Genomic DNA, 19,715 nt, shown 5'->3' with positions numbered 1-19,715 from the left:
ATTTGATATACATATTGATTACCACAATCATATTAACACATCCATCACCATCCACGCTGTATATAAGATCTCTAGAAGTTATTCATCTTATAACTGAAAGTTTGTACCTTTTGACCAGTATCTTCCTATTTTCCCGACCTCCTACTCCTGGGCCACCACCCTTATGCTATCTGCTTCTATGAGTTCAAATTTTTTAGATTCCTTATTTGTCTTTCTGCATCTAGCTTATTTCACTTAGCATAGTGCCCTCCAGGTTCTCCAGGTTCATCATTCATCTGTTATGTTGCAAACGGCAGGATTACTTTCTTTTTTATGGCTGAGTAATATTTCATTGTGTATATGTACCACATTTTCTTTATCCATTCATCTGTTGATGGACACTCTGGTTGGTTCCTTATTTTGTCTCTTATGAGTAGTGCTGCAGTGGACATAGAAGTACAGATATCTCTTCAACATACTTGTTTCATTTCCTTTGAGTGTATACTCAAGAAGTAGAATCGCTGGATCATATAATAGTTCTGTCTTTAATATTTTGAGCAACACCTACACTGCCTTTTGTGTGCGTGTGTTTGTGAGATGGAGTCTCTCTCTGTCACCCGGGCTGGAGTGCAGTAGTACAATCTTGGCTCACTGTGACCTCCGCCTGCCTTGGCCTCCTAAGTTACTGGGATTGCAGTGATGTGCCACCACATCCAGCTAATTTTTGTATTTTTAGTAGAGACAGGGTTTCGCCATGTTGGTCAGGCTGGTCTCAAACTCCTGACTTCGTGATCTACCCGCCTTGGCCTCCCAAAGTGCTGGGATTACAGGCGTGAGCTGTAATCCCACCATGCCCGGCCTACACTGCTTTCTATAATGGCTGTACCAATTTACATTCCCACCAACAGCGTGCCTGGGCTCCCTTTTCTCCACGTCTTCACCAACACCTATCTGTTCTCTCTCTCATAATGGCCGTGCCAACAGGTGTGAAGTCATAGCTCACTGTGGTTTTGATTTGCATTTCTCTGATGATCTGTGATCAGATGCCATTATCACCATGCCTATTTTACATGAGGAAAGTTAGAGAGGTTAGATGACTTACTCGGGGTCACACGGCTAGTGTTATGGTAAAGCTGGGATTTCGTTGATTCTGCCTCTGTTTCTCTATGCTGCTACAGTTTATTTCACTAAATGGCAGGACATTTAGCTTTTCTTTTATGTAGTACTTTTTTTTTTTTTTTTAACAAAGGTGGCAGTAAAGGGAGTAAGGTATTGGAAGAGAATAGCCATAGCACGATATAGTTAGTGCCACTGGGGAGTGCGATATGAGATGTCTTTAGCTAGGATGTGACATTAAATAGTATTGATTCAAGTAGTAAGAAGGCAGGATTTTTTCAGTGCTTTTGATTATATTTAGGGTAAAGTCTTAGTTTGGTCCTATTTGGTGTCTGGTATCTCTGAGTGCTTTTTTTTTGTCTTTATTTCCGTTCTTGTGTTTGATCTGCCTGGTATTTAAGTTCTGCTCTTTGGGGCATGGTCTTAGTTGGTCCTTGACTTTTCTGTCTCAAGTCAATTAATTCTTGGCTCTGGGGAGATCCACGTGGTGGGCAGGATGCAGACTGTTTTCCTCCATCACTCCTTTGAGGACGGTGTGTTCGGCCTGCTCATTCATTCTTGAGTTTGGCTCTTTTTAAACTTACGTTATATGGTGGTCTCACCTGTGAGATTGAGACCAATGTAAGACAAAATATTTATCATGTTGCATTGTACAGAATCTGTGGACCAAGTGTTAGAACTGGTACCCATTAAGCATGGTGAGCATAAGCATTCAGTGAAACTGAGTCATAAACATAGATTGAGAGGGAAGATTTGAGTGATTTATTGTATAGTTGTCACTATGCAAAGGACAAACTGGAAGAAGTAAATCATGCATCTAGTATATTCGTGATCCAGTGAAATTGGTATTTAAAATGTAACCATTGGGAGGTACAGAGAGTTTTCATTTCTCTTGAGTCTTTCATACTGACCCTCTCCCAACCAGGAGGGCCATATGGAAGAAATGAAGACACACCAGGGAAGAGTAATTTTTTCAGCATGTCATAATGATTTAAGATATTGGTGTGTGTGTGTATCTATCTAACTTACACATATATTATGTGTACATTTTGTGTATACATGGTATGTGTGTGTATCTATATGTGTGTATGTGTATCAAGGAATGAATGTCTTATGTAAACCTGGTGTATTTATGTATAGAAATATATCCAGAAAATACAGAACACTGAAGACAACTATATGAGGGATGTTTATTGTATACTGATTTAGAATATTTTATTTGGGAGTTTTTAGCCTTTCACAGTAAAGTAATATCACAAAATATAAATTTATGACTCATGACAAACTAGATAGCTATTTAGAATCTTATCTAACTTAATGAAAGTAGAACAAGTCCTGTGTCTTAGTCTGTTTGGGATGCTATAATGGAACGCCAGAGCCTAAGTGGCTTTTGAACAGAAATTTATTTCCTGCAGTTTTGGAGACTAGGAATTCCAAGATGAAGGCACTGGCAGATTTGGGATCTGGTGAGGGCCCTCTTCCAGGTTCATAGACTGCGGTGTTCTTGCTGTAACCTCACATGGTAGAAGGGATGACGGAGCTGCTTAAGGTCTCTTTTACAAGGGCACTAATCTGATTCATGAGGGTTCTGCTCTCATGACCTCATGGCTTCCAAAAGGCTCTGCCTTAATACCATCATCCTGGGGATAAAGTTTCAATGGAATTGGGGGTGGGGCATAAACATTCAGTGTATAGTATACTAGCTTGTGCTGGTTAAAGTTGTGGTTTTCAAAAATTTTTATTGCTGCTGGTCTTAAACTTGAAGGTTCAGACTTTCATTGTGTCAAGAAAACAATTTTTTGTGAGAGGGTGATTCACAATTGTATTAGTTCAGGTAGTACCAGGTTAGCCCTCTGCAGTACAGGAACTTGAAAATCCATTCTGAACAGTAGTTCATGGGACATACTTTATATGCCAATAATACGTATATGCAAATTCCTGATTAATATCTATTAAAAAAATAAGTCCTGGGAAAGCAAAAGTAGTTTTTTTATCCACAGCAATATCTCCAGAACCTAGAGTTAAGTAGTATTTGGCACAATTCTTCCCTAAATGTCCTGTGTATCAGGGGTTCCCAACCCCAGGCCAAGGACCAGTAGTGGCCTATTAGCAACTGGGCCACACAGCAGGAGGTGAGCCACTGGTGAGTGAGCATTACTACCTGAGCTCCACCTCCTGTTAGATCTGTGGTGGTATTAGATTATCACAGGAGCTAGGAGCCCAAACCCTGTTGTGAACTGGACATGCAGGGAATCTATGTTGCATGATCTTTAGGAGAATCTAATGCCTGTTGATCTGAGGTGGAACAATTTCATCCCCCCCACCCCAGGTCTGTGGAAAAATTGTCTTCCACAAAACTGGTCAATGGTGCCAAAATGGTTGGGGACTGCTGCTGTCTGTGTAAGACATTGCTGAAATCCTACAGTGCTGCTTTCTTCCTTTCCTGGGAACTCTCCATTTTTTTGCTTTATGTTATCTTTATGTATGTATATGTCTTATCTTCTCACTTAACTACAAATTCCTTATTAGTTGAATTTTTCTTTTTGAGACAGAGTCTCACCTCATTGCCCAAGCTGGAGTGCAGTGACATGATCTCAGCTCACTGCAGTCTCCACCTCCCAGGTTCAAGTGATTCTCCTGCCTCAGCCTCCCAAGTAGCTGGGATTACAGGCACGTGCCACCATGCCCAGCTAATTTTTTATTTTTAGGAAAGACTAGGTTTTACCATGTTGGCCATGCTTGTCTTGAACTCCTGACCTCAGGTGATCCAGCAGCCTCGGCCTTACAAAGTACTAGGATTATAGTTGTGAGCCACTGCACATGGCTTGAATTTTTATATTCCATATTGAACATTATGGTTTGTATAAAATATTCATAGCAATTACACCTTAATTAAACAATGACCTGAGAATAGAAATGTTTTTCCTCTTGGTGTTATAATGGACAGAAATGAAAATGGTTAATGTCATCATTTACATTTCAAGTGCTCTGCTTTTTATAAACATCAGTATAAAAAGAAATCTGGCTTTCTTAAAAATAAGGCAATTTCAGAAATATTTCTGCAGAGACTCAGAAGTGATACCTTTACCTTGAATAAAGCTAACCATTGCTATCCCAGCAATAATCTGATCACGTTATGTGCGATTTTTTTCAAATAATGGTTTACATTTAAACAGCGACGTTCTATTTTAGGGCAAACTGAGTATATTTGTTTCCTTCTTGTTGATGTAATTTCAGACATGATTGCCCCAGGAGCCCCTTGAATCGCTAAGGAAGCTCTTTCCATTTCCTATATTAACCTTGAATGTTTTGAGTGTCCGCTGGACTGAAAAGAAACTTGAGCTTCCTCTTCTCACTTTATACTAGATAAGGCATACCATGATGAACCCAAGATGAACCTAAGATTTTAGAACTAGCTGTTTATTTTTTAGTGCACAAAGCAGAACAAGTTTTTCCATGTTTTCAGTTGCTAATAGATGGCATGTTTATGTGTGACTAATAGGAATAAGGCAGCATGCTGTATGAAGGCACATCTGTGGCGTACCTTGGCTGGAGGCCTTCCTACTTCCTGCAGACTCTCCCCATACTTTACAGCTATGTAATAACTAGATTAAAACAGGCCACAATTTCATTTCCATATGACATGAACATGTGTTTACATGTTCCGTCCCTCCTCTGTCACCCCAAATCACACAAGGGTATGCCAGAAGTTGTAGTTCCAATTGCATGAAACCAATATGGTTGCTCTTACTAAGGGGACTGGGATTCTGACTACCTCTTTTCATTCATAGTGTATCAGGTGAGGGAGGTCTAGCAACCCAATGTAACTATAATAGAAGTTTTATATGCTCTCTTTGCTATTTAATCCCATTAAATGACTGCTGAACGAATGAAGAACGAATGAGCCCTTTGAAACGGGAGCTGAGCACAGTAGAACATTTAGGCAACGTGTGATGCCAACTTCTTTTCCATGCATTCTCCTAGGTTCCTAACTCACAAGTATAGGACATTAAGCCATCCGATTCCTATTTACCATTTTTTTCCTCGTTTATCCTTGCCACTTTCTCTTTATCTAAAAAATTCTGTGACAATCTTTTTACCCCCTCTGATGTTCAATCAAAGAGCTCTTCCCACTTTGTACTAGTTTTTCTTCCATCCCTCCTTTCTTACAGCATGCTCAGTTGCCCATCAAACTGAAAATGAAAACAAAATAAAGAGACATATATAACTTACCTCCTTTTACTCATTATTTCTTTCATTGGAGAATAGTTATAGAAAGCTTACTAACTGTCATGCAGTTTGCTAAGATCTATGTTAGGTAGCATATTAGGCACATGCATATTTGGAATGGTTTTTTCTCTTGGATGTTGCTTTTTATCAGTAGGAAATATTCTTCTTTGGTAATACTGTTTGTCTTGAAGTTTATTTTAACTGATATTTAAATAGCTCTTCTATTCTTTTGATACGTACTGTTTGCATGTTTGCTTATTTTTTACTCTATCTGTGTGCTTTCAACTTTCCTGTGTCTTTATGTTTGAATTGCATCTCTCATAGCATGTGTTTGGGTCTGTGTTTTTTATTCATTGTGATAATCTTTATTTTCTTGGAACATTTAAATTGTCAACATTTATCGTAATTGTTGTTATAGTTAGATTTAGTTCTGTCATTTTTTGTCCCTTTAATTCTTTTCTACCTTATTACATGGGATTGTTTACTTTGTTTTATTTTAAATCTTATTTCTATTGGTTTTTTAGCCGCACCTCTTTGTGTTACATATTTTTCAGTTGTTCTAGGAATCACAATGTACGCTCCTAACCTTTTACACTCTACCTAAAGTTTTAATATAAAATATAGAAACCTTGACCCATTTAGGACTTTTTGCTGCCTCTCCTTCTCTATTTAATGATTTTATTGTGATGTAAGTAGCATCTGTATATTAGTATAGTTCCACATCACTATAATTTATATTTTAAATAATTAAACATATTTAAATAATGTTTTTCTACATTTAACTACATTTCCCCATTTCTGAAGCTCTTCCTTTGTTCGTTAAGACCAAGTTTTCCCTCCAGTATCATTTTTCTTCAGCCTAAGGAAGTATCTTTAATATATTTTGAAAACACATTTTTTTAGTGATGAATTTTCTTTCATCTTAGTTTTTTCTTAATCTCACCTTCATTTTTTGAAGGACATTTTAAAATTGGATATAGAAGTCTGGGTTGACAGTTTTTTTTCTTTCAGCATGATAAAGATATCCCAATTACCTCTAATCTACATTGTCACTGGTAAGTCTGCCATCATTGTTACCTTGTATTAATATATAAATTTTCATTTTTTCCCTCTAACTGCCTTTAAGATCTTCTTTTTATCAGGTTTTAATCAGCTGTATCATAATATAAGTAGATATGGTTTTCTTGTATTCTGATTGAGTTTGAGGGACTTCTTGATTCTGTAAAATTATGTTCTTCACCACATTTGGGAGTTTTTCAATCTTTAGTCCTTCAACCTGAAAATTTTCTTTTGTACCCTGTTCTCCCAGTTTCTCTCCTCTTTGGCTTACTAATGACATACATGTTATATTGTGAGTATTTTTTCACAGGTTCCCTGAGATTCTGTTCATTAGGTTTTCAATAATTTTTTTTCTTTCTGTTCATCATATTGTGTACTTTAATCTTTCTTTTGCCATCTTTATTCTTTTATCCAACTTCTCCAATGAAAACATTTATTTCTAATTTTATAATTTTCACTATAGAATTTTCATTAATAGTTTGTTTTTTTGAGATTCCTTATCTTTTTTCACATTGATAATTTTTACTACAAATTGAATAATTTATGTTCAGTTTTCTAAAAGGCACCTACACACATTTAAATGTAGTCCAGAAACTAGAAAAAGAAATTTGTAATAGCTGGGCCCTCATAAAATCAGGATCCAGAATATAGAAAAATTCTTACATTTATCAAGAGACAAGTCCAAAGAAAAATGAACAAAAGATATAACAAGACAACTTTAAAGAAGTAAACTTGTATGTCCAATAAATATAAGAAAAAGTGTGTATTTTCAATAGTAAGCAAGAAAATGCAAGTAAGACATCAGTGAGATACTTTTTCATCCCCAGTGAAAAAGTTTGACAGTATCAAACGTTGATGATCATTTGAAAAATAGTAACTATTATACACTATATTAATATAATTTGGTATAACCTCAATAGAAAGCAATTTGCAATATCTAATATAATGAGTCCAGAAATTCCATCCATAGTCATACATTCTAGAAAAACTCTTTCAAAACTAGCTTTTCAACCATCAGACACATTAATGGGTCCAACATGTAGGTCTAGTCAGATTTGTCTGATACTAAATGTACCTAACAGACAAATTAGCCTAGGTCAAAAGAATTACAAAAATTAATCATAGTTTCAAGCTACTACAGTTTAATTTGTTTCACATAAATATGTTAGCTGACACTTTTTCCATACATTTTTTATGCTCTATATGGATATAAACATAGTACAAATAAAAATAAGATTATATTACCATTATGCAATAATAATATAGAATGATAATTCTATATAGAGCAAGATTTTTTTTGTTCTTATTCTTTCTATGGCTAAAAAAAAAAAAAAGTCAGAAAATTAAGTAAAGAGAAGTATGTTTCCCTTCCTATCCCAGGAAAGTAACTGAGCATTTTTTACTCTGGGGCTGAGCTCTCCTGCCTCAGATGATCTTTGGGGACCTGGGTTTTTCTTGATCACAGAGAATTTGCTTTGTCTTCATCAATTGAGAGAGGCTAATTATAAGAATTAAAGTGGCTGATGTGCTCAGATCTGTTCAGCTTTGAGTTATGGTCTAATGTCCTGTCATTTCATCCTGCAGGACTCTCTTGAGCATTTCTTGCTGTGCAGATCTAGTGATAATACACTTTTTCAGATTTAGTATATCTGGAATGTCATAATTTTTCCATCATAGCCAAAGAATAGTTTTACTGGATATAGAATTCTTGGTTGACACTTTATTTTGTTTTAGCACTTTGAATATATCAGACCATTGCCTTCTGGCCTCCCAGGCTTGTGACAAGAAATCTGCTGATATTCTTACTGAGCATTTCTTGTGTGTGACCAGTTGCTTCCCTCTTGCTGGTATCGATATCCTCTCTTTGACTTTGTCTTTCAAAAGTTTGATTATAAAGTGTCTCAGTGAGAGTCTCTTTGGATTAATATCATTTTGAGTTCCTTAAGCTTTTTGGGTGTTTGTGTTCACATCTTTCATCAAATTGGACAAGTTTTCAGCCATTATTTTTTTTTAAATATCCTTTCTGTCCCTTTCTCTCTTTTTCTTCTAGGACTTCCATGATGGATATTTAGTCAGCTTGATGATATTTTACAGCTTCCTTAGGTCCTCTTCACTTTTCTTCCATTTTTCTCTTTCTGTTCTTTAGACTTGATACTTTCTGTTCCATCTTAAAGTTCATGGATTCATTCTTTTGCCTCCTCAAATCTGTCTTTAAATTCTCTTAGTGCATTTTAAAATTTTAGTTATTGCAGCTTTCAGTTCCTTTGAGTTTTTGTATTTTTCGGCTTCTTTTTTGTTTCTTTGCAGGTTTTATGTCTCTTTATTAATATTGCCATTTTGTCTGCACCTTGTTTTCTTGGCTTTCTTTAGTTCTTTGAGCATATTTAAAACAAATTTTTAAAAGTCTTTGATTTTACTCTGCTGTCAGGTCTTTTCAGGGATAATTTGTATTGATTTATCTTTGTCCTTTGAATGGTGCATACTTTTGCATCTTTGTATGCCTTATGATTTTCTTTCTTTTTTATTTCGAAAAGTAGACATTTGAATTTAATAATGTAATTCTAGAAATCACATTCTCCTTCTTCCCAAGGGTTTGCTGGGGTTTTTACATTGTTTTTATTTGTTGTTTTTTTTGATTTTTGTAGTTTTTGTGTCAAGGATAAGGCTGAAGTGTAAACTTAAGGTCTTCTCTGGGCATTTTTCAGCCTATATCTCTCTCTGGGCATGTATGGTAACTTTCTAATTTTCCCCATATATACAGTTGCTTTTAAATGTCCTAATCTTTAATGTCTGGCTTCCAAAAGGTGGGAAAGAAAAAAAAGGAATCACAGGAAAAAGAGGGCTCCACCCTTTAATCCTCCAGCTGTCACTTCAGCCAGATAAGGAGGGGCAAGCTACAGTGTGGGGACAGAGGCTCAACAATGGCCTCCTGCTTCTTTGTTGGCACCTGTGTGATCAGGAGTAACCAGGGATCAGAGCACAGATCCTTTATGTTTGGAAGATGAGGGGATTGGGAGGTTGGCCCACTTTGACTCCTGCAGGCCGTGTGCTGCTTGCTTCAGGAGCACAATGCACAGCTGCCTGCCACAGGACTGGGATTTGGGGAGAGGCAGCTGCTAATCTGCTAAGGGCTGACATTGACCCAAATTAACTGTGATTTAAGCTCCAAGCCTTTCTTTGGAAGTTGTAAGCCCAACAATAGACTCCAAAGTTGCCAACAGATTCTGCTAGTACAATTGTTGTCTAGATGAGGAAATAGATCCCTGGTACTTTCTACTTTACTGTCTTCCCAGAATCCTTTACTGGGGTTTCTAATTTTTTCATTCATTCTTAATGTATTTTTATTCATATCATGGAGCATAGTTATAATAGCTACTTTTCTACAGCCATCATCTGAGAATATGAACATCCGAGTCATCTTGAGGTTGGCATCTGTTGATCGTATTTTCCTTTGAGATTTAGTCACATTTTCCTCTTTTTTGACACATTGGATAATTTTGTGTCTTGGACAACATAGTCTGTGTAGCTGTATTCAATCATTTCTTTTCTGCACAAAACTTAACATTTAAATGAGCTTATTATTCTGTCTAATACAAGATACACAATCTAGGTTTTGTTGAGAAAGAAATATGTTCATTTTTGAAAGTATGCATTTCTCAGTATTATGTTTTTCAAACTGGGTTCAGTGAAACATTATTGTTTTCTTAGTCTATAATAAAAAACATGTTGCATAATCAAACAAGTTAAAAGTAAGGTAATCAAATAAGTTAAAGTTAAAAATAAAGCTGTGCAGAGCATAATACATGTGTAATAAAGTGATAGTTTCCAAATGGAGGACAATTTAAACTATATTCTTCCCTCAGTTAAATTATTAATCTAGGGAAAACAATAGTATTACATGGTTTGGAAAATGCAACTATAGTGCCATCAAAATAAATCCAAACTTGCAGAAACATAGCTATTGTATAATGCCAAATGTACAATATAATGTATATTTTTAATTTAACATAGTTACTATTTTATTTGTTACCAAATAATTGAATGTATATCCCTTTTATGTATTTCTTACACTTATACTTTTTGTCATAAGAATTATTACATGAAAAGGTCATCTTAGTAGGGTAGCATAATTTTTGTAAGAGGATATAAACCATTATAAGGTGAGTCATTAGTTGCACAGTTTTCTAGAATAGATATACTTATCCTTTTTTTTTTTTTTTTTTTTNTGGAGCTCAGAGATCTTAAGCTATTTACTCAAAGTGACACAGAACTCAGTGACAGCCTTTGGACTGGAATTCAGGCATCTAACTTGACTCCATATTTTTTTTTTTAGAGGCAGGGTCTCCCCATGTTGCCCAGGCTGGAATGCTGTGGCTGTTCATAGGTGCAATTATGGTGCATTGCAGCGTAGAACTCCTGGACTCAAGCAATCCTCCCGCCTCTGCCTCCTGAGTAGCTGGGACTACAGTCCCACACCACTGCACCTGGCTTTGATTGCAATATACTGTAACTTTGTTACATAATAAGATGATATTAATAGCTAGGATGATATTAACAACAAGCTAAAAATAAAAGCTCATTAATATGCCAGGAGCCATTTAAAGCACTTTTTAAATTTATTTTTCTTTTTTTTTGAGACGAGTCTAGTTCTGTCACGCAGGCTGGAGTGCAATGCCATGATCTCGGCTCACTGCAACCTCCACCACCCAGGGATTAAGCAATTCTCTTGCCCCAGCCTCTGAGTAGCTGGGATTACAGGCGCCCGCCACCACACCGGGCTAATTTTTGTATTTTTAGTAGAGATGGGGTTTCACTACGTTGGTCAGGCTGGTCTCTAACTCCTGACCTTGGGTGCTCTGCCCACTTGGCCTCCCAAAGTGTTGGGATTACAGGCATAAACCAGTGCACCTGGCCTAAAGCACTTTATAAACTAGTATCTATTCTTCACAGCAACTCTAAGAAGCAGTAATTTTTTTTTTTTTTTTTTTTGAGATGAAGTCTTATTCTGTTGCCCAAGCTGGAGTACAGCGGTATGATCTCAGCTCACTGCAACCTCTGCCTCCGGTTCAAGCAATTCTCCTGCTTCAGACAGGTGCACACCACCATGCCCAGCTAATTTTTGTATTTTTAACAGAGACAGTGTTTCACTAGGTTGATCAGGCTGGTCCTGAACTTCTGACCTTGTGATCTGCTTGCCTTAGCTTCCCAAAGTGCTGGGATTAAGGGCTTGAGCCACCATGCCCAGCCATATATATATATATATATATATATATGTATGTATGTATTTTTTTAAATCTGTTTTAATTTTAGATTCAGGGGATACATGTGCAGGTTTTTTACAAGGGTATATTGAGTGGTGCTGAGGTTTGGGCTTCCATTAATCCCATAACCCAGAAACTGAACATAGTACCCAACAGGAAGTTTTTCAGCCCTTGTTTCACTCCCTCCCTCCCTCCTTTTGGAGTCCCCAGTTTCTGGTGTTCCCATCTTTATATGAACCCAAGACTTAGCTCCCACTTGTAAGTGTGAATGTGTGATATTAGATTTTCTGTTTCTGCATAGAATAACAGTCTCTAGCTGCTTCCATGCTTTTGCAATGGATATGACTTTATTGTTTTTATGTCGTTGTCATATTCCATGGGGTATATGGACCACATTTTCTTTCTCCAGTCCACTGTTGATGGACATCTAGGTTTATTCCATGCCTTTGCTATTGTGAATGGTGCTGTGATGAGCATACAAGTGCCTGTGTCTTTTTAGTAGAATTTCTTTTCCTTTGAGTATATATTCTGACTAATGAGATTGCTGCATTGAATGGTATTTCTGTTTCTAGTTCATTGAGAAATCTCCAAACTGCTCTCCACAGTGGCTGGGCTAATTTGCATTCCCACCAACAGTGTATAAGCTTTCCCTTTTCTCCACAAACTCCCTATCACCTGTTATTTTTTGACATTTTAATAATAAGTCCTTCTTACTGGTGTAAGATGGCATCTCATTGTGGTTTTGATCTGCATGTTTAGTCATGCGAGCACTTTTTTTTATGTTTGTTAGCTGCTTGTTTATCTTCTTTTGGGAAATGTTTGTTCTTGCCCTTTGCTACTTTTTAATGAGGTTATTTCTTTTTTTTTTCCTTGGTGATTCATTTAAGTCCCTTATAGATTCTGGATATTAGTCCTTTGTCAGATGCATAGTTTACAAATATTTTCTCCCATTCTGTGGGTTATCTGTTTATTCTTATTGAGAGTTTCTTCTGTTGTGTAGAAGCTCTTTGCCGTAAGTCTCATTTGTCTATTTTTGTTTTCGTTGCATTTGCTTTTAGGGACTTCATCATAAATTATTTGCCTAGACCAATGCCTAAAAGAGTATTTCCTAGCTTTTCTTCCAGAATTTTTATAGTCTAAGATCTTAAGTTTTTAAATCCATCTCGAGTTAGTTTTTATGTACAGTGAGAGGTAGGGATCCAGTGTCACTCTTCTGCATATGGTTGGCCAGTGTTCCTAACACCGTTGATTGAATAGGGTGTCCTTTCTCCATTGTTTATTTTTGTTGACTTTATCGAAGATGAGTTGGTTGTAGGTATGCAGCTTTATTTCAAGGGTCTCTATTCTGATCCATTGATCTGTGTATCTGTTTTTGTACTGTGCTGTTTTGGTAACTATAGCCTTGTAGTATAGTTAGAAGCCCAGTAATATGATACCTCTGGTTTTGTTCTTTTTACTTAGGATTGCTTGGCTATTTGGGCTCTTTTTTGTTTTACGTGAATCGTAGAAGAGCTTTTTCTAGTTCTGTGAGAAATGATGTTGGTAATTTGATATTAATAGCATTGAATCAGTAGATTGCTTTGGGCAGTATGGACATTTTAATGATATTGATTCTTCCAATCCATGAACATGGAATACCTTTCCATTTGTTTGTGTCATCTGTGATTTCTTTCAGCAGTGTTTTGTAGTTCTCCTCATAGAGATCATTCACCTTCTTGGTATTCCTAGGGATGGATTTATTTATTTATTTATTTATTTATTACTGTGGCTATTGGGTACACATGTAGTTTTTTTTTTTTAATATTCTGTGTTAAAGAGAAAAATCAATGTGAGGGAAAGGATGTTGCCCAGGATGATGGGTACAATTTTAAATATGGTTGTTATTTGAAAGATGTCATTTGAAATAGGAATTTCAGGAGATGAGAAAGAGAAGCCACGAGTAAATCTAAGAGGTCATATCCTGCCTGAAGTGTGAGCAAGTCTGATGTACTCAGGGAACAACTGGAAGCTCACACAGCTAAAATGGCTCAAGGGAGGGAATCACAGTAGAAGTTACTCAGAGATAAACCGGTGGGGACCAGCCCCTCTAGGGACTTGTAGAACTTTGTAAGACTTTGAATTTTTCTCTGATTAAAATGGGAAGTTAACACAGACTTTTGGCTAGAGGATTCATGTTTTAGAGCTTGTCCAACTTGCCTTATTTTGTTGATGTTGTTCTGTTTTGCTTTGTTTCAGGCTTTTAACAGCCTGGAGCCATGGTTTTTAGTTTCTGTGTCTAGTGATAAGCAGAAAAGAGGGATGAGGTCTATAATCCCAGTACTTTGGGAGGCCAAGGTGGGCAGATCACAAGGAAAGGAGTTCGAGATCAGCCTGACCAACATTGTGAAACCCCATCTCTACTGAAAATACAAAAACTAGCTGGGCATGGTAACATGTGCCTGTAATCCCAGCTACTCAGGAGGCTGAGGCAGGAAAATCACTTAAACCCAGGAGGCGGATGTTGTAGTGAGCCAAGATTGTGCCACTGCACTCCAGCCTGGATGACAGAGCAAGACTCCATCTTAAAAAATAAATAAATAAAAATAAAATAAAATAAAAAAGAGGGTTGAGGAAGAGGCTTTACTGGCCCAACCAGAAACAGAAACTAAGAACCCATGACTGTGTTTTCTCCCTTGGACACCCCTGTAAGAAGCTCTGACAACTAGGAGGAGACTATGAGAAGCAATGTGGAGTGTCAGAGACCTTTCAGAGTTAAGAAGAGATGGTAATGGCTTGAACCTCTGTGTATGCAGCGGAGCTGCTGAGAAGCGGTCATATTCTAGAATTATTTTGAAACATATGCCAGTGGAATTTGCTAATGGGCTGGGTATGGACTTTGAGAGAAAACAAGAAATTGAGAGTGGTCCCACGATTTTTGGACTGAGCAATAAGAAGGGATTGCCATTAGCTTGATAGGTGGAAGCAGCTTGGTGAAAGATTGGGAAGTAAGAATTCTGGTTTGGTTATGTTGGATTTGACTGGTCTGTTCCTTCATAATTGAGAGGCAGACACAGGAGTCTAGTAGTCTCGGGGCAGAAAGTGGAGAGTGAGGCTGTGAGTGTTAGAAAGTCTAACAGTATGAGTTCAGCTGGGACCTAAACCACAGTCTAATGTAAGCAGAAGAGTTTATTATAATGAATGATTAACCTATGAAGGAAGAGTATAAGAATGTAGTGATAACTTTAACAGCACCCTAGGTCTGAGTAAGCATATCGAAGTTTGGATAAGGTTGGAAGAGGGTCCCCTCTCTAAGGCTGGGGTGCAGATCTCACCGGAGAAGGTATGGTTGCAGCCCACTGGTTTGCCTGGGCCATAGCTGGTCATATCTCTGGGCAAACAGGAAACACTTCTGGGGGCAAGTGAGCTCCAGCTAGTGGGCAGGCATGCAGGAGTTAGGATCTACAGTGAACATGAAGCCCAGAGTAGACAGTGTACATGTTGGGAGGGCCCAGGAAACAATTTTCAAGGTGCAGGTGAGCTGTGACTGGCGTAGGTGCACAGCGCATGGTGTCTGCATTGGGGGCAAAGCAGTCACTGAGTCTAGGCTGGGACTGCAAGGCTGCCAAAGGGCTCTGCACTCTGGGTATGCCGCTAGGGTGTGGCACAGCACCCCCAGATGTCATTATACACCCACCCTGGTGACCAACTGTGCTGCAGAGAAAGCAGACTACATGCCAGATTCAGGAAGAGGAGCCCACTTCCTCCAGCAGTATCCTACCATCGCCTCTTATTGGCAAAGCATAACATCATGTTTGCTATAAAGGATGAGCTCCTGAGCCCGGCCCATCATCTCGGATTCAGTTCTGTAAGGTCAACTGGGGATGAGAGGCCGTAACTTGCACAGATGGTAGGGAGGGTTGAGGTTTTTGGAGGTTTGGTCTTATCTGGCGTGTCTGTCACATGTGTTTGTGACTTCATGTAGTAGCTGTCATGCTCATATGAAAGTGTCTCTAGAAAGAAAAAGTGATATACACATGCTTAGACTTGGCTTGAGTCCTCTTTGGAAATCTTTCCAACTTGATCATGTTGGTATAACGGTAATTATTAATTTCAGGTCTGTCACAGTGTTTGAATGATAACTGACTGGTCTTAATTTTGCCTTAATTGTTTAATAATAACATTGGAGGGGATGTGTAAATTTTATCTAGAAAAAATAATCATTAAACTCAATTTTTAAATTAAATATATGAGTAACAATCTTATTTGGCATTGCACTTCTTATTCTTGAAGAAAAAATATATTGCTAACCTAAATCCTTTCCCATAAATACAGCACACTTTCTTTTTGCCAGATGCTTAAATGTCATTGGTCTGGTTTAAAGTAGTTCTATTTGATCTCTGTGAAACAGATGGAAGTATTTGTTATACAAACCTTATTTAGAATGTAATCTTTTTTCTCTCCTGATTGCATATGTTTGGCAGTGAGCTTTCTCTTCTAGATGTGAATGAATCTTGGGCAGCCTCCAAATCTAAACACACCCTAATTTCAAAAACCACAATCCTGAGGACTCAATTCCTGTTTACTGAGGAATTAAAACCTAGTGAAACCACATAGTTACTAAATGCAGTCCAACCTAGTAAGTTTTTAAAAACAAAAATCTTCATAGTTTATTTAGGGTTATTGACTGTCATTAAGTTCAGAGAGTAGCATCTTTTCCTAAGCAGTATATAATATTTACAGTTGGTTAAATATATCTATTGCTTCCGATTCTTGAAATATATTCCTTATATGGCAAAGTGAGCTTGTGGGATGGATTGGAAGTGGTAGACTGGTGTGGGGAATGGGGGAGGAGCTGAGGAAAATTACTTTTTTTTTTAAGCGTGTTGAATGACTAATGTCGATTCAAAAATGTGTCTGTTAAAATATTTATGTGTAATTATCAGCTGAATTATGCTTTTCTGAAAATCTTTCAAGTTTTTTTCTTTCATATTTATGAAACAAGTAAACAAATGGTCTTAAATATTAAAACCAAACCAAAGCCTGGACATGAATACTATTAGAAGTTCAACTGAAGGAAAAAAAAGTAAAAAAAGATAAGAAGGGAAAAAATTCAACACCCTTTTGGAATTATAAACAGTTCTAATCCAATTAGAAGGAGGAAAAAGAGCAGGTAGAGTAGAAAGAATTTGAGGTCTAAATTTACACTTCTCAGGATTGGATTTCACAGGCATACTTTATAGTTTTAGCAATCTTTACTTAAAGATTACTAGGGTAGTAGTTGACATACCATAAACTTTCATCTGGAAGAAGGATATCATGCATGCCACAGGATACGGCATCCTCAAAAGTATATACCATATTATGTTACTGAAAATAAATTGGATTAACTATTTCGTGTTCCCGTAACTTCCTAGAGGAATTTAATTGATTCATGTTTTAAGCAACATTTAATCATCAGTTTCTTCAAACAAAAATGGGAGGAGTATTGACTTTCTCCATGTAGCTGTTTTAAAACCATACTCTCATATTTCGTTGTTTTATTGAGTTGGTTCATGGAATCCCTGCATGTATGATCATTTTTAACCATAAACGTGCTTAAGGTGAATTTCAGAATTAAAAAAAAAAAGAAAAGCTTTAGATCTTAAATCAGTTACAGATTGACTCTATAGACTTAATAACAACCAGAAATTATACTTCTTTCTTGTTAATCTAGGGTATGACACTGACTGTCAAATCATAAAATTATTGACTGAGTTTTTGATAGTTATGCTTCTTTTGGATAAACCAGCTGTCTTGTATAATTCCTGGAAAATAAAAATTAAAAGATCAGCACAGCTGTATTGGAAATATATGACCCAGGATTTCGTAGATGTTGTTCCTGTTATTTTATTTTTTTAAGAGACTGGGTCTTGCCCTTTTGGCCAGGCTGGAGTCCAGTGGTGTGATCATAGCTCACTATAGCCTTGAACTCCTAAACTCAAGTGATCCTCTTGCCTCACCCTCTCAAATAGCTGGAACTACAGAATGCATCTCCACCCTGGCTTTCTCTTATTTTAATGTGATATTTTTATTTTATTAGTTGGCATCCAAAAGACTGACATTGTAGAAGTGTGAGCAGTTTCACGTTCACATTGTAAAATTTATGGCCATTTACTTTTTGCAGGTAGGTAGGTTCTCTGAGCACTTCTCTTTCCCGTTTGTTTTTAACTTTGCATGGTCTGTCCCTTTACCATTTGTAACCCTCTTCTTTCCAGCCATCTGCCCTCTTCGTTCCTCAAAACCATGCAGATCCTACCACTAGAACAGCATTCACAGGTGCTCATTCAGACAAGAGATTTCCACTTACCATCTCCTTCTAGTAAAAGTCTCCTGGATCTTCGTTTTCATTATTTTCTTCCTTAGGAATTCTATGTATCAAATCCTTCCATTTCAGGCTCATACAGCAACATGCTTGTCATCTTTAGAATACTAATAAACCCGACATTCTATACATGCTCACATGTTTTTACTCCCATTCTCTCTGATCTGATGAAAGTTCTGTTGTTTTTCCTTAGTATTGTTATCTCCTTGGCACATAGTAACCACTACAAAAAACATTTACTAAATGAATGCAAATAATTGTTTATGGCAGTTAGAACACTACCCTTGACAAGCTCTCTTAAATAGAATTTCTTTTAAAATGCCAAGGCTTTGATCATGATTTTAATGACGGCATTGTTTCTTGGAAGAAAGAGTAATTCTGTGATCAGATGTTCCACATAGTAAATTTGATTATCAGTGTTTACTTTTACATTTGAAATAAAGACTAATGCTTTCTTGGTCATTGTAACAGAAAGCAGAGTCTCTAACAATGTATTATGGAATCTGTTACCCCAAGTAAAATGCACTTGTTGAACTCATTGGATTGATGCCCTGCACAGTTTACCTCCGTACTTCCCAGCACATCAAGATTAATGTCTTCCTTATATGTCAATGCAGAAGACTTAAGAGATTATTTTTAGAACTCCACAGCACTTCTTCCTGTTCCTGACCTTTTCCTTCTCCTCACCCACCCACGCATCTTGTTCTAAAGTACAAGACTCAATACAGAAATTAATCCCTTGGAATTTGCTATGTCACTTCATATTGCAACATTTGCTTTTTAGATTACCAGTTACCACTTATCCTTTCTTTTGGGTGGTCTTTACTAAGTGAGCTGTCTACAAAAAGATGAGTCATCCTGGATGGGTATTGTTAGAGCAGATCATTAGTTCTCCATTCTACCCATCCGATGCTTCCTTTTTCTCCCATCCAAGTGGGGACCACTGATGCTCCCTTTTTCTAACAAATATGCCTAATTCCTTTTTCACTATTCTGAAAAGAAATTTATGGATAATACAATCTATCTATATATATAACTTAAGTCATCTAATGTCTGCACTTAATATAAAGTAGTGCAGTAATGTATAATATTATATGATGCATTTAATCGTGTAAATGCTTACGTATGATTGAACCAGAAGATGTAAAGAAGGAGAAAGATATTTGTTAAGTATTTATAATCACCTTGAATACCATATCTAACAATGGTTTTATTACCACTAATAAGATTTTCCAAAATAGTTAACAGTTAGTAAATTCGAAGTATAGTTTTTCTTAGATACTGAAACATGGCTTCATTCCTGGACAGCTCTGTGTACGTTAAAATATAAGTAGGGGGCTAGGGGAGGGATAGCATTAGGAGAAGTGCCTAATATAGATGATGGGTTGATGGATGCAGCAAACCACCAAGGCACATGTATACCTATGTAACAAACCTGCATGTTCTGCACATGTATCCCAAAACTTAAAGTATATAAATAATAAATATGATATAATATATTTAAATATTAAAATAATACATATAAAATAATGTATATTGGCTGGGCATAGTGGCTCACACCTGTAATCACAGCACTTTGGGAGGCCGAGGTAGGTGGAACACTTGAGATCAGGAGTTCGAGACCAGCCTGGCCTACATGGTGAAACCCTGTCTCTACTAAAAATACAAATACAAAAATTAGCTGGGTACTTGATGTGTGCCTATAGTTCCAGCTACTAAGAAGGCTAAGG

At 37.0% G+C, this 19,715-nt stretch overlaps 1 protein-coding gene across 1 annotated transcript in view; it reads left to right on the top strand.

The window, feature by feature from the left end:
- FMN2 (formin 2) overlaps positions 1–19,715 on the top strand; it is a 383,202-nt gene that overhangs the window by 198,742 nt on the left and 164,745 nt on the right. The window lies entirely within an intron of this gene.

This window comes from Cebus imitator, unplaced genomic scaffold, assembly GCF_001604975.1.
Source record: "Cebus imitator isolate Cc_AM_T3 unplaced genomic scaffold, Cebus_imitator-1.0 Scaffold75, whole genome shotgun sequence".
Lineage (NCBI taxonomy): Eukaryota > Metazoa > Chordata > Mammalia > Primates > Cebidae > Cebus > Cebus imitator.
Note: the sequence above shows the minus strand (reverse complement) of the source record. Positions and strands in the feature narration are given on the sequence as shown.